This window comes from Pistacia vera, unplaced genomic scaffold, assembly GCF_008641045.1.
Source record: "Pistacia vera cultivar Batoury unplaced genomic scaffold, PisVer_v2 Contig209, whole genome shotgun sequence".
Lineage (NCBI taxonomy): Eukaryota > Viridiplantae > Streptophyta > Magnoliopsida > Sapindales > Anacardiaceae > Pistacia > Pistacia vera.
In genome coordinates this window covers 18,467-41,850 of record NW_022196012.1, presented here as the reverse complement: position 1 = coordinate 41,850, position 23,384 = coordinate 18,467, and the positions used below count along the sequence as shown (strand labels likewise).

At 34.4% G+C, this 23,384-nt stretch overlaps 1 pseudogene; it reads right to left on the bottom strand.

Moving 5' to 3' along the window:
• Positions 1–553: 553 nt before the first annotated feature.
• LOC116129181 lies at positions 554–22,876 on the bottom strand (annotated as a pseudogene).
• Positions 22,877–23,384: the final 508 nt, after the last annotated feature.

Sequence of the window (23,384 nt, the reverse complement as noted above, 5' to 3'; positions counted from 1 at the left end):
TTCGTCTAATCTATAAAATCATAATTATGTAAACATTATTTGCGCTATCTAATCAATCTTCAACTCCAGATGCATCTACCAATACTGGAAATCAATCTAATCAATTCCCAGCTCGGTTTCCTTTCGCAACTGCAAATCTGATTCTGGGCATTATAAAGACAACCGTGCACATCAGCTTCAATGATGTAGCACATAACTGATAACACTCAATTGCTAACTCCGCACTGCATATTTAATTCTATGCCTTTCACTCTTTCAGTGAGAAAGAAAAGAGATGAAAATTATCTGTGCATTGTGCCTGATACAAAATAAAAATCTTTCTTTCGGCATTATCACCAAGATTTTACTCCTGGTAACATAACAACAAATACTCTTACAAGGTCAAGGATCTATACTATCGGAAAAATTACAATGCTGGAAAGGTAGAAGCCGTAAATTTCCGTTGTAATGAGGACACTGGGATTTGAGATTATCTGCATACAAGCATCACCATCATATCTGCAAATTCATCAATATGAGCAAACAAGCAAATCTTAGTAAATACAATGCAAGATGAGAGTTGATAGACATTCATAACATCTGAAAGCCCACTAAATAAAATTCCAGTAAAACAGGTGCTCTGTTTTCATCTCTGATGAGAGATTGATTGTCTAAAGCATCACTACAACAACAATATTCCTATACAGAGGCTACAGAACAAATTACAATTACATGAAAGAAGAATCAGTAAAAACATTAAGAAATCAAGGCGTTCAACCAGGGCTGTCTAGAAGCCAGAAATGAAAACATCCAAAGGAATCTCCTAAGAAAATGCACACGAAAGCAGATTATCTAACAAGTGTAGGGACATTCAGACCCACCACAAGCACTCTCCATTTCTCATGCAGAGACAAGTTTCCGGCGCTTTCTTTCGGCCTTTAGTCAGCAGTCCAGCTCTGCTCCACTATCTCACGCACTCTTCGGTTATATTCTCGCTTGTTCTCACTAAACATGCGAGCTGCTTCTGAGTTTGCAGGGGAGTTTGGATTTGGATCACAAAGCAGTGACTGGCATACAAACAAAAGCTTGCCAAGTTAGCATTGCAAAATATTCACTTTCACATTGTATTGAATTGCATGTAAACACTAAATTGATAAGTATGAATCCAAAATTGTAAAAGCAATATAAGTAACCAACCAAATGGAAGTATTATGCAATTTTAAAGAAAATGCCCTGAGCTAATAATTGTCTGAACTCCAGTATGAAACAAAGATAATGCTAAATGGTACGTCATTATCATGTAAGAGAGTCAGAATTTAAAGCAGATGCCACCTGTGCAAAAGATTAATTTCAATTTAAAGAATACAACACAGAATTACAACAATATAGAACAGAATGATGGAATTGTCAAAACATGAGTAAAAATAAAAAGATGCATTCTTTATCATCATGTATAGCTAATTCAGAAGTATCAATTGCAGGAATTAACGTTGGCAATGCTTTTAGTTGCGTAATTTTCAAGCATTTAAGAAGAAGTATTACACATAAGCTCAATCCATGTGTGACAACAACTCCTATATTATTTCCTAGAGTCCATGTTTAAGCACTCTATCAACCTCCAAATGTCAAGTCACCTTGAGCCACCAACTTGAAGAATTATATTTCAGAAGTTTCCTAGCTATCAAGGTTGTAGGTTCGGAAAGAACCCCTGTAGGTTCAGAAAGAAGCCCCAAATTAAAACTCAGTGAACATCTAGGTATAGTTGTTTTATAGAAACTAATTATTTTAGGAAATCTTTCATTTAAGCAATTAAAATTTTCAGTCAAATTATTTCCTGTTCAGATCAAATTTAGTTATCTTATTTAAGTGGTATTTAGATTACTAATTTTAAGTTTATTTGTATTTCCTATGTTACTTAGGATTGACCACAATAAAAAAGGTTAAGTGTTATTCTTAGGCAGATTTAAGAACTATTAATGCATAAAATATTAGTTTCTACCACAAATTTATCACCTTCTATTCCTGATCCCTGTGATTTCCCCCATTTCTCTTTTCACCTCTCTTATCTTCTGTTGCACAGTTCTATAACAATTTGGTTAAAGCAACTTCAAACTTAAGTAGAACCCATATGATAAAAAAGAAGAAAGAGGAAGAAATGAATGGGGGGGATCTAGAAGAATAAGAAATCAGCAAACACCAGCAATTAGGGAAAGGGAGAAATAGATTTTGGGGAGAACCTCACGTCATTCTGTAATAATCAATCAAGTCTACCAAACAGTAAGAACCAAAGGCCTTGTCGGTTACTGGCCAAACAGTAAGAACTAAGGCCCTTTCTGTTACTGGCTAATTCTAGTAAAATAAGAAACGGAAAATTAATTGAAATAAACAACACGAGGCATGCTAAAAGCAATTGCTTTGTCACCTCACTTACCGTGCTCTTTGAAGGACGCATGCATGATTACTACTTTTCTTTGTATTCTGGACAAACAAAAAGCCAGTATTTGAAACTTAATAAGGAAATTGCAATTGTCTTCTCTTTTGGTTTATTCTGCAACTAAAATCTTCTGGAAACATTTTCCTCCAATTTCTCTGTGCATATTTGTATCCAAGTCATGACATCCAACTCCAAAGTTTATCTTTATTCCTCTCGTTTTCTACGTCCACATTCTTCCTAACGCTTAACCTCCCAACAATGTGAAGATATGTATGACCTATACACATGTCTTTCGATACCTTCTCAGCAACCTTAGGTCTAGACAAACTAACACCAAATTCTTTACAAGTAAAATTCTTTCCACAATTCTATCTTCCGAGGCCACCACCATTTTCAATCATTTTCGCACACAGCTTGTGAACAAGATAAAAATTTCACAATTCTAAGGTTTGGTGCATTTCTAATTTTTTTTTTTTTTTTTTTTTTTTAAGATCGAGATAGATTACACAGCTCTAAGACTCATTTAGTCATTTGTATCGGTCTTTGCAATGTCACATTACAACTTGGCCGAAAATACATATATTTAAGTAGAATTTCACACTCAGTATGACTAAATCACTAGATTTATGAGAAGTAAATCATTTTCCTTGGCAAGCCAAACTTTAGGTCAATGATGTCTAGTCCATAGAAACAATGAAGAACAGACTCATACTTTATAGGAGCTACCCACACTCAGTTTCTTTACATCATTTTTCGGATGAGACATTGGCAAAAATTCCTCAGATTCCTATGGTAGAAATTAATAGAAATCACAAAATCAAGCGTCTAACAAGCTTACAATCTGCTTCCTATCTGCGTAAGAATAATAGAGACCAAGCAGCAATTGCATATTACTAACAGGAAGCCTAACATAACAGAGGCAATCCAGGAGAGACTTTTTGGATGGCATTCTGTTTATTTGTAGAACAGTACATGAAGTACAGTAGGGAAAATCATTAATCAATTTGGAACAAAACAACCAGCAGTTTGTACGACTGAGGCACACTAACAAGAACTCAAGATTTAATTCTTTTTAGAACCTTGGTATGTTGCACACAAGTCTTTCAAATATGTTCCTTATTATCTTAAAACTGGAAGACTCATCCTTTAGTTAACCAGTGACAACAAAGTAAAATCTGTTTCCTCAAACCTTTTGAATAATGTCTTAAAAACTTGTTAGACAGTAAAATATTAATAACATGATCCATATAACAAACTCTAGGCCACAAAGGCTTTCTGACTTCAAGCTTTTAATATCTTCAGCATCATCAGATTATCTGACATAAATTTAGCCACTGAGATATGGGTACACCTCAGTTGGAAATTCATTCAAGCTATCCCCTCACCTCCATTGAACCGAAGGAATTCAAATAATAAGGAAAAGGGGGGGAAACAGTATAAACAAATCAATAACCAAAAAAGGGACGTCGAAGCCCAGTAACTAGTCCCATTTTTTTTTTTTTTTTCTTTATCTTCAAACAACAAAAGAGGACATTGCAAGCAAGTTTCCAGTGACCAAAGTTAATTGCTGAAATTAGAAACAGTAAAAAAAACAAGTTCAATCAAATCAATTTCATGAACAATTAAGGAGAAAGAAAAATCAAACAAATATCACCTGGATAGATGTCAGAATAGCCGCAACATCATATATGGACTCCATTGATTTTGTAAAATATCCAGCAAATGCTTCCATCTGCATAGACTGATCAAATTATAGACACAGTGAGAAATCAAGGTAATCACAGTCAAAACAGCATGCCATGTAATCCAGAAAGTCAGAGCAATCACCAAATTTGATAAAGAAGAAGAATAGAAAACATCATAAATAAAAATCCAGCAACAAAAATTAGAAATAAGACAGTAACATACTATTTGGATGAAACATCCGCGAGACAAACCGAACTGTTGGAGGTTTATTCGGATAATCCTCAGTAAATTGCAGAGTCACTTGAACGTACCTGAACAAGTTCAAGAAAATGCTTACATCAACATGGAAATAAATTATAAGGATATTTAAAATAAATAAGCATAAGGTTTCATTCTTCTGATGTAAGAATTTTAAAATATTTGTGCTACTGCTACACTCAACTTTTACTCTGTTTCTTCCATATGTTTCAGATTACGGTGATTTTTGAAGAATCTTATTGTCTCCAAATTTTTTTACTTAAATAGGAAACTAAAGAAAATGTTTTGCGTACATCAAATAGTTTAAAGCATTGAAATAGAAAAATTGAACAAACTGATCTATAAAAGTTTAACTCTAAAATTTGCAAAGATGGGCCATACAACAATAGGGGTGTTACAGTATTTAAATTCTGCTTAGAAAGGAGCTCTGCACTAAAAGCAGGTATTCAATTCCTGCATAAAGAAAGCACAGCATAACAAAACCTGGTGACATTCCCATCCCTCAAGTCTTATAATGTTGTTGGAAACTATTTTTCAAACTTTTCACAATCAATTCATTCTACCTACAACAATTTGGAAAAATTCTATCAGATAGTTATTACCTATTTGTAAACAGAAAAGCCTCCATACAAAATACTCATTTTGTTCAATTAACGTTTGTCCAACCAAATCATCTAATTAAAGGAAAATAACTAAATAATTAACCGTTAGTAACACAATAATTTTATAAAACCACACAAATATAACCAACATAAGAACAAAGACCAAAAAAGAAAAAACGATAAAAGGAAAAAAGAGTTTCGAAACTAGTCAAATGAAAACTCGGAGCTTTAAACAAGATTAGACAAGCAAAACCCAGTTGCTAAACGAGAATTATATAGGAAATTAAATCGTATAAACCAAGCCTAATTAATCATCCACAACAAAACACGACCTAACCCTAACCAATTCAACGATGTTCTATCCAATCATCAGCACAACCAGTAATAAATCATTTAAAAACCAGCTTAATAACAAGAAAAATTATAATTCAGCCAATAAATCATAGAAGCTAAAATTAATCGAAACCCAACAAAACTATCACTAATTGCAAAACTAAAAAAAGAAATACCCACCTCCATCCCACGGTGTATCATCGGCACTACAAAAGAGAGACGCAAATCAAAGAGGAAAAACGAAAAGAGAAGAAAGAAAAAGAAGAAAGAAGGCAACGAGAAAGTACCCAAAAATGACGGCGTTCAGAGCATGATGGTTGTTTGTCTTGAGGGGGCGCACTAATACCGGCGGGTGGATCCTGCTGGAGCCGCTTGAAGTCGCGCATCAGCCTCTTTTTGCAGGTGTGGACATGGCTGACGGCTCCTCTTGAGAAAAAGAAGTTTCTAGAGAGAGAGATCTGGGCAAATCTCTGCCAAAACAAGAGGGTTGAGTTTCACACCTTAGGTTGCGTTTGCGTATGTTTATAAATTATTCTATTTCTCCCAAAACTATTAAAATAATCAAAAAAATATCCTCCCTCCACTCACTGAAATTATTATTAATAATAATAGATCAAAATAATATATATTACTTATTTTATATTAAATGAGAGAAGGGGAAAATATTGAATATAAAATGAATGGAATGGAATAATATTGCTAGATTCAATAAAAATTATAAAATCTTATATTTAATTTTTAAATTTAATCAATTATGATGATAATTGATTAAAATATATTTATATATATAATAGACAAAATAGTAAAATGTCAAGGGTATGAATAGATGACATGTCGGTCTTTAAAAAAAAAAAAAATTAATTATCCTTACTACTTGGAATCGAAGCAGCAAAGTTTTCACCTCATATTCATGGTTTTAAAACTAAACGAATAAAAATTTCAATAAAAGTTTTGTAATAACATTTTACAATGCATTCTTCGTTTATTAATATATTTTTTTATTTAATCATATAAAGACTTATTTAGCATTAATCAAGTAATTTATATTGAATAGATATAATATTTTTAAGAAAATAAACCTCTAAGTATCTACACTACATCAAACTTTACAGGTTTATTTTGTATGTATTATCATGAGGTGAAAAAATAACACACACCAAGGAAAAGAAAAATAGGAGAATATGGCATCAGATCTGATGGTAAGCTCATCCCATGTGGACTTATTTTTCAACTAACAGATTCGTGCCACTTGTCCTTTTACTATGTTAAGATCTGATGGTTAAGCTCATTCCATGTGTCGCTCTCACAGTAGATAACTTTACCAGCAAGATTATCTGTCTTAAGTATATCAGTGTTCAGATTTAAGTATAGGGAGGCCTGACTTAAATCCGTATTACGGGGGATTATGCGTGTAATCCACCCCGTAACAACAACTCTTGACCACTATTAGACAGTGTATAAAATGGAGGAACTACCTCCATTTTAAGGGATTGATTAGTCATACAAGGAACATGAAACCCACTTATAGAGAGTTTCATCTCGTTTTTACGTGTGGTTTTCCATGTAACTACCTTGTGTATAAAGTAAATATAAAGTAATAACATAACAATGGACGTAGGCTTGATTCTAACTGGCCAAACCACTTTAAAAATTGTCTATGTTCTCTTATCATCTCTTTACTAATATTTTCCAAGTTGGTTATTCTTAATCATGCACACATCCTGCCCAGTCCCAGCAAAGGTCGATTGGGCACCTTTATTTATTGCACAATTTTATCGATTCTTTTATAATTTGGAATAACAGTTAATGACATGTTCCCACCCAAAAAATGGCCCATTGACAAATTCATGTCCACCCACTTTTTAAATACCCTTTCGGTACCCAAATATTATGTTTTGGGTGGGAAACACAGTAATTTACGAAAACACCCTTCCATTGCCGGTTCGGGGCTAGGTGCAACAATAAATCGAATAGGTGGTGAGTGACTTTGGGGTAGCGAGGTTAGAGTGACCTAGGACAGAATGGTGGCCTGAAAAAACACAACACCAACACAACCAATCAAAACCCACTGATCAAGCACCAAAAACCCAACGATTTGTAGAGGAAACTGCTGCAAATCGTGATTGTCCTACTGTGGAAAGAATTGGACAAGGGTAGCAAATGGTGATCATGGAGGGTTCGGGGAGGGGTGGATTTTGAAGAGCTGAGGGTGGGGAGTTGAACGATGGTGGTTGAGGGCATTTTGGGTGACTAAATCGATCGAAAAGATGGGAAATCGCACAAAAACTCAAGTGACGATTTTTGGCGATTGGCAATTACACTAGGCTTAGGGTGAACGGATTAAGTGTGAGAGAGGCTCAAGGAAGAGGATGTCAGAGGCAATGAGTTTCAGGGTGGATTTCGACATAGAAAACAACCGAAAATCTGACTTGAAGAGTCGGCCGTGTGAATGGAGGTGGTGGTGGGAAATGGTCAGTGATGATGGCAAATAGAGGCTTGGGCTTTGTAGAGGAGGTGATAGGGATTCTGTGAGTGGTCTCAAAAGTGATTTTGGACGTTGAGATGTCGAAAAAGGGCAAAAACAGTTTACTCCAACATTGCTAACATGCACTATCCCTTTTCTTTTCTCTTCTCTAGCAGCCAAATGTTTGTTAACCATTATGTCCTCACTAATAACGAACTTTTGACAATTTTACCTTTCCCCATAACAAAAATTACTAATAAAATTATGCTTTTGGTACTAAAAGGGTATTTAAAAAGTGGGTCAATGGACCATTTTTTTTGTGGGAACATGTCGTTAAATCTTTGGAATAAAGACCTCTTGGGATATCTGCATATCGTGGAATTAATGTCTTCCATAGAATTTTGTGTGATAATAAGCTAATACAAATTTTTTCTTTAAAATTCGACTTGGATTTTGTGTCTTCTTATTTATTCTCTAAATAAGACATGTAAATGAGTTTACCATGCTATTTCTTTTATAAATTTTCCAAATTAATGATAATGGACGATTTTTTTGTAAACAACCTAACATTTTTCAAAAAATATATTTACTGAAAGACCTTTTGGAAATTCAATTTTTGTGACATATTTATAACATGTTAAGCTTTCAAATAAAAGTGGTTTTGCCTAAATAGAGTTTTATGCGAATTTTAATGAAATTTCAATGTTGAACTAGTAACTTTGAAATATGTCTAACAAGATTAAAAGTCTTATCAAATGCCAATTGCTTGAAGAGGTTTTTGAACTCTAAATAACTTGTAATTTTTACTGTAATACTATGATTATGTATTATAGAAGTATGTAAAATTTGAGTAGTTTTTGTTTCGGCATTAATTTATTAAAGATCATAAAAGAATTAATGGTTAGTGAACAACTATAGGAGACAAGGATTATTGAGGTCCTAAATTTTTGTATGAGTTTTAGATAGTGGTAATAAGGTTCTACTTCAATTTCATGAAGTTTGGTTAAGGTCAGTGATAGATACCTTCTAATACTCAATCAAACCACAACAATAACATAAACAACACTCAAACTCAACCCAAAAAATTAACAACAAACAATAGCCAAACCCAAAAAATAACAGTCAAGTCTATTTATATTCTAGCAAACCAAATACACAGAAGAATTAAACTTAGCTATCAATATTCACTGCCCAACAACACAATCAAAAGGAACAACATACTTAAACAAAAGAAATAAAAAATAATAATGTTGGTCTTCGAGGGCCAGCAATCTCCCACTCTCCAATTTTCTCTTTTTTGAATATATCTCACTGTCTATCCTTTTATTCTAATGATGTCTCCCTTCATAACAGAACTTTTCAAACACCCGCTCCCTTAATGCTATCTATTCCTCCCTAAACCATCCTTAACCTCTCACGCACAAAGAACCCTCTTGCCCACTACATAAAATCCCTTACTTCACACCTTTATGTCTCCTACAATAAACTAGCATATTAGGGGTCTAATCATTACCCTTCCTGAGAAGTACCACCTTGTCCTCAAGGTGGAAGGATGGGAATTGTTGTAATTGAGGTATCCTGGCAGCAACTGTTGTGATAGTGGTTATCAATAACCCTACAATAATAATGATGATCTCAAGTTGGATATGCTTTTGAATATTGTCATAAGCGCCTTTTCCACATCTAAAAATGGTAACCAAGGAACTCTCTCGGGCCAATTCACTCCTGCAAGTGCCCATAGCAATCCCCATATTAGCTTTTTTTAGTGTTGGAGTCTCGTTTGTTTTTACTCCAACCATTGCTATCATGTGTTCTTTTTGCTTCAAACACTAAATGAGAAGGTACTTGTCAGAATGGCGAAAGTTTCCAATCACATAAATTTTATCTACCAATTTCAGCCTCTTTTTGTCGGTGAACTTTTGAAAGTTTTTAGCTTCAAGCACCAAATGATTTGCCTTTTTGCAAGCCTTTATTGCCTTTCTAATCTCATTCCAGCATATATGCTTTATACCAAGCAGCCAAATAATTTCAGCGCCGATGCTCATCTTGTCAAGCTGAGCTGGCAATGAGGTCTGGCAGGAAGTGTTAGTAATCTTACGCACGTTTGGAGGCTCCTTCACATGTCTCTGAATTTACTTCACTACCGATTCAACGTAAAACTGAACGAACAATGATCCACACGAAGACAATCCGAAGAACCAAAGAGGGATTTGCTAGATCCACTAATTGGCTTCAAGAATCAAGTTGAATTAAAGAAAAATCTTTGATTCAAAACCAAGGGAAGAACATGAGAGAGAAGGTTGTAAGGGGCCTGCTTTTCTTTCTTTTTAATAAAAGAATGAATGATTTCTTTAACACAACTTGCACTTATATAGTGCAAGTTTTCAAAACCCTACCCTCTAAGGAATAGACAAGGGCTCTAACCCTAATTCACCCTTGTATCCAAACACCCTTGTTATGGTATTTTATATTTAATTAATTATTATAATTAAAATCAATTAATATATTTATAAAATATATTAACATTTAATTAATAATAATAATTCATTCAAATATATGCTTACATATATTTAAATATAATCTCACTAATTTAATTTTAACATTAAATTAAATATATGCAACAACCTCAGCAAATTTAATTGCACTGTGAGATTACCAAAATACCCTTTTGTCCTAAAACATGAAAATACCCCTTGCATAAAATGATTCTTAAATTATCTTCTAAGTGTGTGACCCGTAGGCTCCTCATCATACCGGCAGTGAGTAGTATTGTGATTAACACTAATTAATCGTCTCACTGCATACAAACCAAGACTGGCCCCTAGTAAGACATCATGGCCATCTGATAGATTCGGATTCAATGAAATAGCTACCTAACAATGATATGATTATCGTATAATCAAATCCTTTCATCATCTGTCATTTCATCGAGACTGAGGTATAGAAATAATGTTAACCTCAGTTACTCGAGGTGTTCGTATTTAGTTATTGGGCCAATGACCAGAAAAGTAAATTGGATTGGGCAATAACTCAATCCCACTATGGTCACAACTTTAGTGTCATTGTCATTTACTAAATTGCGCAATGAGATAACTTCTCTTATACTCAAGATTGATGAATCCTTTGTCAATCCACCATAGTCTTGATACACTCCTCGATGCAGTCAATCACCATCGTATCAATAGCTCTAAATAGAACTATGTTAGGCTAGTGTCAAACTACATCAATTGGTGCACAAGGTGCTCCAATTATCTCAAGTCTAAGGATCACATGCACCACCATTCATTATAGGGTTTATTCCATAGATACTAGGGTTATCATCCATATGGAATCCTCTGGTGGGTCTGTCCAGTAAACTTCCCTCTATCAAGCACTCATGTATTGCACTAGGTTGTCGGCAAACAACCTTGACAAATGAAATTAGTCATTGCCTTTCGACAGAGTCATTCAACACTATGATAGCCTTACCGTATTATTTGTGTCCTTGGTCAGAATAACACTAGGGCTACGGACATTTCTAGAATGGCCATCATATGTGATCATAGGGTTCTCACTATCAAGATTCGAAACACTTGATACCCTCGTCATGGTTCTACCATCCTAAGGACATATGTCAATGCATATCAATATGATTTATACGATATAGAATAAAACGTCTTTTATTGATTAATGAACATTATTATAAAGAGTCAATTCTACAATAATTGATTGGCTCTAGGGCACCTATTCTAACACTCCCCCATGTTGTGTTCTTACCCACAGATGTTGCAAGCATGCGATCATGCCCTTTAATCACCTTTGCACCGTAGAAGAGGAAAGGGATTTGTTCATCAATGGTTGCTAAAACATCACCCAACTTCAAGGATTTGTCATATATGAATAGCCATCACAAAGTACCTAGTATCCTTGTCTCAAGCACATTATGACACTAATTACAATGTCAAAAGCAAACAGTTTCTGTAAATTTCCCCTCTAAGTATATCAATTACTGTTTGGCTCTTTTTGATAATTTCTGCTCTTTTGGCAGCTTCATCGAGTTTTTCGGCCAAAAATCACGTATCGAAGAGGCAACAACAATTATGGTGATGGCAATAATAATTATGACCCCTCCACACTCACCCTCATCGCCTTCCTTTTCGTCACGCGACGCCACCTCATCTTCTTCATCAATTAAAATGACTTGCAACTGTTTTTCTCTACCGCAATGTCCCAAAGAGAATTTGGCATTATGTCGGAAACAAAGCCCCTTTTTTTAGTCTCACATTTTATCATTTGTTGGAAAAGATCTTTTCGTTGAGGGTAGAAGTTGTGATAAGCTACTTGGTTCAGTATAATACTTGGGCTTCGATAACATGTTGCCATCATGGCATTAGGTGGTTCTTCTTGCCAAGACAGTCACATAGTTGAAGAAGTAATCGCAGGTCTCATGTTATCAAGAGTGGATTGGATCTTGCTAAAGCCACCTGGCCTGTTATAAAAGGAGTGGGCATTTGACCCAAATTCTACTGGTCCATTTATGCACCCCAGCTCATTCTCTTCCCCTTGTTTTCTAAGCCCAATCTTAACTTCATCCAAGGCCTGGTTCTTGTCCTTTATTCGTTGGGCTAGGTCAATTAATTGGACTAATGATTTAGGTTGGCCTAATTTCACTTTAGCCCTGATTTCAGGTATCAGTCTATTTACAAAAACAGCCTACAAAGTATCTTTTTTCTCTTCATTTAATGTGGTTGAGATAACCTCAAACTATCTATGATGTTCTTCCATCGCTTATAGCTGTCGAATACCCAAAAATGCTTTATAAGGTCCTCTTTCTTGAGACTAGTTAAATTGTTGCAATAGGGCTAATTTGAAGGTTGCCCAATAAGTCACCAAAGCTTGTGATTCCATCTATTAAAACCAATTAGCAACCTCTACGTTAATACATATTGTTGTCGTTGGCAACTTTTCATCGTTAGAAATTCCATTGATATCAAAGTACCATTCTGCTTGAGATAACCATTTGTATGGATCTTTGCTGGTGAAAAAGGGAAGTTTGAGTTTCCGTTCCCCTATTTTCGTGCGATAATGCCCCAAACCATTGTATCCTCTTGCCTCTGTTTGATTTCCTAAATTCTAGTTGTGAATAGTTCCTAATGACTATGGAACTTCTGACGATTTCTCTTGATCTCTTGATCTTACTTCTTCTTCATCTTTCTATCTCATCCATGTTTGCATCTCTACCAAACAGTCTTTAATGGTTCCCACATTTGCCAAAAGTTTTGCTACTTCCCTCTCAGCATTTTCTAATATGGCTTCCATTCTTGCACCAACCACCCCATAACCAAATTGCTCTAATACCATTTGATAGATACTTTCCAATACTCAATCAAACCATAACAATAACTGCAACAACACTCAAACTCAACACAAAAAATTATCAACAAACAATAGCCAAACTTAGAAAATAACAGTCAAAATCTAATTATATTCTAGCAAACCAAATACACAGAAGAATTAAACTTAGCAATCACTATTCACTACCCAATAGCACAATCATAACGAACAGAAAACTTAAACAAAAGAAATAAAAAATAATGCTAGTCTTTGAGGGCCTGCAACCTCACACTCTCCACTTTTCACTTTTTTGAATATCCCCCAAAATCCTGTTGTCTCTCCTTTTATTCTAATGACGTCTCTCTTTTTAACATAATTATTCAATCACCCACTCCCTTAATGTCATTTGTTCCTCCCTAAACCATCCTTAACCCCTCGCGCACAAAAATTTTCCTACCCACTACTTAAAATCTCCTACTTCACACCCTTATGTCTCCTACCATAGACCAACATATTAGGGGTCTCATCAGTTAGCTAGTAAGAAAATTAGTGAAAGTACAAAAAATTAAGATTGTAGAATGGGAAAAAGTATTGTTTGCCTCTTGTAACCACAATAATTAATCAATGTCTAAGGAGCTTACTAAGTTTATGGATTGTGCTATCTATTTGTAAATGTGGTGATTTGTGTGGTTATAGGTTTAGCACATTGATGGTATCATTTTATGGTTTGAAATTTTATGAGGTAAGTGAATTAAACTTCTAACTAGAATCAGAATGAACATATGTACGCTTTATTATGTTTTTATGAAATATATTATGAATATGAATTACATGTTTTTATCATGATTTTTAAGTTTGAGTATGAATATCTGTTAATTATATGCTTAGATATGTTTGCACCAACCTGAGTTGGCATATGTATTGTTTTGATCGTGACGAAGGATATAAATTATGAATGTGAAATGTAATAATAAGTTTTGAATGATGCATTCTAAGATACCTTAATTTGTTATATGCTTAGTTGCCACATTTGTGATATGTGATGTGTGGAGCCATCTTTGTGTGTGTGGCCTCCCTTCAAGAATGATATATGTGATTTAATATGTCGTACAATAAGAAGTTTCTCTTGGGTACCTTGGGACTAAGAGTCTTCACACCTGTTCAGAGATGTAGCCAGGATTTTAGTGAGTGAGTTCAAAACATTTAAGTTGATAAATTTATAATAAAATTTTGTGGGGTCAATATTAATTTAAGTGGGGTCAAATTGTAAATGTTATAAAATATAAAGCCTTTTTTTATTTGTTTCAAAGTTTAAGTGGGTTCAATATGAATTTACTTGGGGCAAATACTATAAAATATAAGCCTTTTTCTATTTTTTTTCAAAGTTTGAATGGGTTCAATTGAACCCATATGTTATAGTGTACATACGTCCCTGTACTTGTATGTCGACGCATAGGTACTTGTGAGAGGACTCACTAATGATCACAATAAGGGTTTGGCTCTTACCTTCGGACATGATTGTAATTTTTTTGTGTTAATAACCCCACTCATACTTGCCTTCATACAATATCTTACTGATGAGTAATCTATCACTCATATGTGATAAGTTAAATCCTACTAAGTAATTGTTGAATAATGGTATTTCTAGCTAGTTAAGTTTTGAAAGTGTGATTTGTAAGAAAGTTTTGAAAGCATTTTAGATTTGTAAGCCTTTTGAAATTCAAACATGCACTCACGTTTGACTTAAGAGCATAAGTCGCACTGCATTAATTAAACTATGTGTTTGTTTATTTTCGTAAGGAAAACTATATTGCTTTCTGAGTTTTATACTCACTATAGTTTCTTGTGATTTCCAACCGATTCCAAGTGTGCATTAAGATTTATTTAAGCTCGTAAAGGATTAGAATGCTATAGTTGTTCCTTGGTTCTATAAGGTAATTAAAGATATTATATTTGGATTTCACATGATTAAGAGTTTAATTTTCTTGGCGTACTCTAGAAATTGGATACTAAAGATGTTTGTCATTTATTTAAGTTTTCAATTTATAGAATTTTTATTGAGGAAAGTTACTCCTTTAACCATTACAAGTTGGGTCATGACATAAAAAGACGAAAGGTGCCATGCAAGGAGAGAATGAGGTAGATAAGATAAAGAAGGCCAATTACATTTCCCATCTCCATGAAGAGCTTAGATTCTAATTTGGATATGAAAATTTGAGCAAATACACGGTTAGTTTAACCTTAGAACCTACTCAAGAAGAAAAGGGCAATTCAAACAAATCGGATAAACTAGTTCAATGTAACCGTACAGTTCAATAGTTTAAGCCTTCTCAAGTCAACACATGGGACAGGTCCAACTCTTGGTGGGTCACCGCACGAGCCAAAGTGCAAATTGTTTTCTAGATCATGTCTTTCTCTTAGTGGGTCAAGGTACAAACCCTTATTCGAGTTGAGCGCTCCAAAACACAATCCAAGAAACTTGTTCGAATGTAGATCCGAGAACAGGTCAACGAGGTGGATCTTGAAAACTGGATTTATGTTTTAGAACCTGGCCTGACCGACCAATTCGATCGGTTGAACCAGAAACTGAGGGCTTAGTTAGGTCGATTACACCTGAAACCTTTTTTTTAGTAATTAAACCATTTTGACCCGTGGTTGAATGAGTGGAACAGTGACAAACTGTTGGTCCAACCAACTTAGTAACAAAACCAAGTCAACAAAAATCAGCAATTCCGACGACTGCCTCCCTAATTCTGACAAATTCTGGCGCCAAACATCCCACTTTACATTACCATCAGCATCACCTTCAACTCCACATCAAAACCCCCATCACCTAGAAGTCTGATTGGCTGACAATTGTCGTCGCCTCCAACCTTCTTTCCTTGTGAAAATCGATAGCTTCCTCCTTGATTCTAACAACTTCCAACGCCAAACACCCTATTTAATACCACCATAAACATCACCTTGATCTCCACATCAAAACCCTTATCATCCTGAACTATGATTGGCTGCCAACCATTGTCGCCGCTAACCGTCTTTCTTCATAAAAATCGACAACTTCCTTTCTGATTCCAGCTTTCAACATCAACCACCCCACCTAACACTACCATTAGCATCACCTTCATCTCCACATCAAAACCTTCATCATCTCGAGCTCCGATTGGCCGTTGATCATCATTGCCATCATCTAGCTACTTCGTGATTTCCTAGTCAGATCGCAGGAGTGTGTTTGTTAGATTTTAAACATGTAGTGACTAATGTGTAATTTCTAAGAATGTGTTTGCTAGATTTCAAACTTGTTGGACATGCTGACATCATCAATCCAATCGACCAGTCCAACCTAGAACCCAGCCCATTGATCGGGTCAAGAGGTGGGTTGAGTTTCAAACACTAATTCCAAGTGTGCTACACATGTCTACGTGTGAACTAACAGGAGTTTGCTACTTCTTTAGTGCATGAAGTGGACACACATAGAAGTGTTTTTAGATAACAAATTTCTAAATTTGTAAGTTCTCCCTCATTTTTTGACCAAACTTGATGTAGTTTGACCTAGAAATCTCCTCTTTGCTGCGATAACACACTAGAACCTTGAATTTTTACAATCCATATCAAAATGAGACTAATTGTCTTTTGAATTTCTAGAATGGGTTGTCATGCATGATAATCCATGCTTTGATACCAAAAATACTAAGCAAGATCTTGACACCATCGTAAGGTTAGTAGCAACATGAAAAAATCTTGGACACTCAAATTGCTTACTATTAGTAAATTAAGAATAACAGATTTCCTAATTCAATCCCAAGATTATATCAACATGTCATTATTGCAATCACATTTTTATAAACGAACTGCAATAAAAAAATCACAGCATAAATACCTCATTTTTGTCAATCACAAGAACAAACCATAGTCCTCTTCAATTCTAGTAAGAAATAAGAATGAAGAGAGAAATTTTGAGCGTAAGAGAGTTAAGAGTGTTTTTCATCAATGAAAAAACTCTTATATACATGTAGCAGTTCCCTTCAAGGCAAGTACTGCAAGATAGTGGTAACTACCAACACAATATTATAATTGCGTGGGTCCCATTATAGGTGCTTCTTCAAGGTTCATACTTCAGTAATGAGACTATTTCTCTATGTGCTTCTTCAAGGTTCATACTTCAGTAAATATGTCATGTGACCACACAATACATCGAGAGCATATTAGTCATATATCTGTTAGGAATATATAACTTCTCAAATTGTGAAACTTGGGTTGTATGTTGTATGCAATATCCTAGATTACTTATAATAAACATTTGTTGTACTCATAATTATGTTTTGTCCTTACATAAAAAAACAAAACATAATTGGTCGACCAATGAATACACATGATTATAGTGTGATAATCCAAAAAATTGTAATCTTCCTCTTTCTCGATTCTTGCAACTTTCATTTAATTTGGTTTTCCAGAAATGTCCCCGCAGATTGAATTTATCTTAATCTTTCAGCAACACTTTAAGATAATAATCATTAAATAAGGTTTTCAAGAAAGATAATAGGGCAATAAGGGTACTCTACGAGATTTTATTCTTATAATCTCAAAGTCTCACACAATGTTAAAGTTGAGATTTTGACTTTCATTACCTCTTGGTCAATATTTTTGCAATGTGGTATGAATCACATGCTACATCATTTCCTCATTTCCCATGGAGTGCACGTCTCTTTTTTCTTGTAAATGTCGTATAGATTTTAGTTCAGACATATCTAATGTCTAACTTGAGTTCACTTTACATACTTTTAATTCATCAGAACTCTAATCTGACAATTAGATAGATAAAGTAATAAATTTTGATAATTTATCACTTATGGTTATATTTCATTATGACATTATATTTATTTTGTCTCAGGCGACGTTAAATATTTTAAGCTTGGCTCTTTATTATCACCTAGATAATAAGCTTAAAATCGTCTCATCTCTATTCCTATAAAGTAATGGAGGTGATTGCCTGTGTGAGAAGGTCGATCTTTTAGGGTGCGTTTGGTGTAGTATTTTGGATAGGATTTTAGGGATAGTATTGAGTTATTGGATAGGGGAGTATTACGAAGTAAATTTTAAAAATTTATGAAAAAACCCTTAGGTTTACTAATTTGATTAAATACCCTAATATATAAAATGACAAAAACACCCCCACCACCTGCAGTGCCAGATTCCGGCCACCATCGCCGGAATCTGGCCAGAAAATTTCGTTACGGCATAGACCTGTCGGATCTGTGCCGTAACGCATCATTATGGCCTTTTCCGGCCAGATTCACCATGTATCTGGCCAGAAAAGGCCAGATCTACAGCATGTTATGGCTGTCGATGGCCGGAAAGGCCAAAACGACAGCCATCTTTGGTGTGGCCGTCGTTTTCGGTCAACGACAGCCATTTCTTTGGCCGTCGCTGGTGGCCAAATCTAGCCTTTTCCAGCCAGATCCGTGGTGGATCTGGCCAGAAAAGGCCACATCGGTGAAATTCCAGCCATTTATGGTCGGAATTTAGGCCGTTGTATAGATTCCGGCTATCACCGACGGTGGTTGCCGGAATCTGACAAGTTGGGTTGATGGGGGTGTTTTTGTTAATTTTTAAACTTTTTTTCAGGGGGTATTTAGTAAAATCAATAACCTTATGGGGTCTAAAAGTAATTTAAAAAAATAGGGTAATATTTCTGGACTAATGTGCCAAACATTATTTAGAGAATAGGATTGAGAATATGGATAAAAATAGGGAGCCAAACGCACCCTTAACTGTCCGACATACTCTTTAAAATAAATGTACACACACACACACACACATGTATGTGTGTGTGTGTGTGTACTCCTTTATGTATGTTCTATAATAAACGAAACTGAGCATTAACAATATTGTTATTTAATATTGATAAGATAAACATGAACATTTTTAGGAAATCTCAGAGTATAAGTACATTCAACATCTATGTAAGCATGGAGATTTGATATGTCTATTAATGTATCTCTCGGTATAGGCTTTGTAAATAGATCTGCAACCATGTCATGCGTAGATATGTACTTCATGTTCACCTTTTTTTGTACAACCAAATCTCGCAGAAAATTGTATTTGATATTTATGTGTTGTGTTTTACCATGATATTTGGGATCCTTAGTGTATGTTATTGCTGTTTGACTTGTCACAATTTGCTCTCACTGGTTCAATAGCAACATTAATTATTCTCAGATGATTCATGAACCATCTTAACCAAATGGCTTTTTGTATTACAACTGAACATGCTACAAACTCAATCTCGATTTTAGATAAGGCTATGCATGATTGTTTCTTACTACTCTAAGATATGGACCTGCCATTTAGTAAGAAAACATATTTGGAAGCAAATTTCCTTTCATCTAAATCTCCTCCCGAATTAGCATCGGTGTAGCCTCTTAAGTGTAAATCATTTCCTTAATAACATAATGAGTAATCAGTTGCTCCCTTTAGATATCTTAAAATTCTCTTCATTGCTTTCCAATGTGCTTGTCCTAAGTCAGACTGATATTTGCTTATCAACCCAACAACATAATAGATGTCAGGCTTGTGCACATCATGATGTACATGAGACTTCCAGCAGCACTTGTGTAAGAAACATTTTTCATTTGCTCCTTTTTTTGTGGAGTCTTTGGACATAATTTACGACTCAAAGTCTTGCCTTTGCCTTTCACGATAGGGTTGTCTATGGGTTTATAATCTTGCATATGAAATCGTTCAAGAATTTTCTTAATGTGTGGCTCTTGTGAAAGAGATATTAATTTCCTTAAGCAATCTCTTAAAATCTTGACTCCAAGTATATATATAGCTTCACCCATATCTTTTATCTGAAAATGAGATGATAACCATCTTTTGATTTCATTGACAAATCCATTTTCACTTCCAACTATAAGTGTATCATCGACATATAATGATAATATAACAAATTTGTCATTGGATCTCTTTGTATACACATAGTGCTCTTCATCAATCATTTTGAAATCATACGACATTATCATATTATGATATCAAATATACCACTGTCTTGAGGACTACTTGATGCCATAAATTGACTTTAAAAGTCTACACACTTTATGTTCTTGACCTTCTCTAATAAAACCTATTGTTTATTCCATATAGATTTCCTTTTATAATTCTCCCTTAAGAAAAGTAGTTTTTACATCCATTTGATGTAATTCAAGATCCATGTTGGCAACTATACCTAGAACAAGTCGAATTGAGGTAACCACACAACAGTTGAAAAAGATTTCTTTATAATTTATTCCTTTTTGTTGTGTATACCCCTTCATGACTAAGCAAGTTTTGTTTCTTTCAATATTGCCATCAACTTTATATTTTGAGAACCTATTGTTCCCAATGGCTTTGCATTTGAGAGCCTCATTTACATTCCTTGGCTTTTCTTCATCTTGTGGAGTAACTAGAATAATTCCCCCTTCAATCTCAAATCATCGACATGGAACTTGTTTCTTGTTTGATCAACATATTGGAGATTGATTGGTGTTACTCCCACTTGGACCAACTATCATTGTTGGATCATCAATGGGGAACAATGGAGGATCTGAAACTGATTCATCAACTTCCATACCGCTCCTAACGGGATGAAGTATAACCAACTAGTTTTTAGCAGCGAAATTGTCTTGGTCTTTTGTTTCATATAGAAACAAGCCTTGACCTATCTTGCTCTTCTTAGAAAATTAGTTTTTAAAAACATGACATCTCATGATTCAAACTCAGTGTTATTACCACTTTCTTGTTCTTTTATGAAGACTTATCACTTGGAATGTTTTGAGAATCTTATGAAGATACATTTCTTCCTCCTTGGACCAAATTTTCCATATTTATGGGAAGGGTCATGAACATAAGCAGCACATCCCCATGGTTTTAGGAGACTCAAATCGGGTTTTCGATTTGTCCATAATTCATATGGTGTAATAGTAACGGATTTGAAGGGTACTCGGTTGAGTATGTATATGACAGTTAATAAGGCATCACCCTAAAAGGTGATGGGCAAATTTGCATGTGCCATCATAAACCTCACCATTTCAAGTAAGGTTTTGTTTCTTCTTTCTACAACACTATTCTGTTGCAGAGTTCTTGGAATAGTTAATTGATGTTCTATTCCCATTTCATCACAAAAATTTCTAAACTGATCAGATAGATATTCTCGACCTCGAACGATTCATAGAACTTTTATCTTTTTATCTAACTGATTCTCAACTAAGTTTTTAAACTTCCTAAAACATTCTAAAGCTTCAGATTTTTGAGAGATCAAAAACACATAATCATATATAAATGTAATGAAATAAATAGCCCCATGTCTAGCCCTCACATTCATTGGACCACATATGTAAGAATGAATTAATTGTAATGGAACTTCAGCTATAATCGCTATTCCAAATGCTTTTCTTTCTGTTTTTCCAACTAGGCAATGTTCACAAATAGACAAGTCTACTTTTGTTAAGTTTCCTAACAAGCATTCTCTTGCTAGTATATGCATTGTTGTTGACGAATATGGCAAATCTTGCATGCCATACATTCACATCATCATTATTAGAAGATATAATGAAGGAAAAACAAGCATAACTATAATTATAATCAATATCTAGTCTAATAAAACCATCGGAAATATAACCATAACCATAACCATAGTAATTGTGTCAAAAAATAAATGGACACCGGTACTTGAAAAGTTTAAATTAAATTTAATAAGTTCTAACACAGAAATCAAATTTCGATGAATTTCAGGTGCATATAACACGTCATGTAAGTATAGGATTCAACTTACATGCATGATCAATTTGCATGTGCCAATAACTTCCACTTTTGAATTGTTACCTACATATATCCACTTTGTTTCTCATGATATTCATCAAAACTCCATGAAAGCACTCATGTCTTTCACTATAAGGTCTGTGGTTGCTAAATCTACAGTCCACAAAGTATGAGATTCAGTTAGAAAATAGAACTGGAAACATTTATAAAACTTATTTGTACAAACAAGTAATTTACCTTTTTCGATTCGCTACAATTGCGAGCAAAATGCTGCTTTTTTCCATAGTTATAGCATTTCACCTTTGCCATATTTTTCTTATTGGTAGGATGCTTTCCTTATTTATATTTATAGAACTTTCTTTTCGTTCCTTGAGCCTTATATTATTATCTTTTCTTTGGGATCCACCTTGGAATTTATGCTTAAATCCCTTCCGATCATGTGAACTAAAACCAATCATATACACATCAGTATTTGCCTTACTAACATTAAGACGATCTTCTTCCAGTTCTAGATGTTGTGTGGTATCTTCTAAATTTTTGATGCCCCTATTGTGGGTAAGGTGTATCTTCATGTGTTCCCAATTTTGAGGCACTGATCTTATGACAGCTTTAACCTGTTGTTCATTAGTTAGGACATGACTTGCATCTCTCATCTCACTAATCATGTCTGACGAGTGCCTTAAGTGTACTCTCATAGTATGTTCAAGCTTTTTCTTATATGTGTCAAACTTAATTGTAAGTGACTAGAGTTTGGTAATGGATGTACCTCCAAACTTTTTAGCAAGGGTGTACCACATGTCCTTTGATAATTAATATTCTTGATACTTTTTTCATGAGATGAGTATCCACGCTACTCAACAAAGTGATGTGAGCAGTGGAATTCTTTTTCTTCCACATGTCATAAGTTGCACGTTCTCTTCTATGTTGAGTCATGGCTCCTTCTTCAGGTTCTTCCATGGTCGTAGTAAGAGCTTCAAGAACCTCCTGTTCTTCCACGACATATTGGATTTTCATGCTCTATATCTCATAATTTTCACCGTTAAATTTTTCTCCTCTACTAAGTTTGGCGAAAATGTTCTTAGAAGCATATGTCATTTCTAAACAGATATACACATTGGATAATGCACGCTATTCAATGCTCAAAACATACATATATTTGTGTAATTAATTATATAAATAATAATTGTATATTAGATTTGGAGTCAAAAGTTAACTATGTCAATAATCATCATCCAAAATTCTAATCTCCAACTATCATAGATATAATTAATTGCAATTCTAAAACAACATAAATGCATAATAATATAAATATAATTCAACATAAGTTCACATAGAACAATAAAAAAAGATTCAAATTTTCATAAAAAAAAAAAAGTAAATAAAACTAATTTCATTGCATAACTAGAATTCAACATGTATTGACATTAAAACAAACAAATGCCCAAAAAACCTAAATGTAATGCCACATCCCACAAACTAGAAAGGATCTAAGAAGCCTTATTCTAAGGTCATTAACTAACTT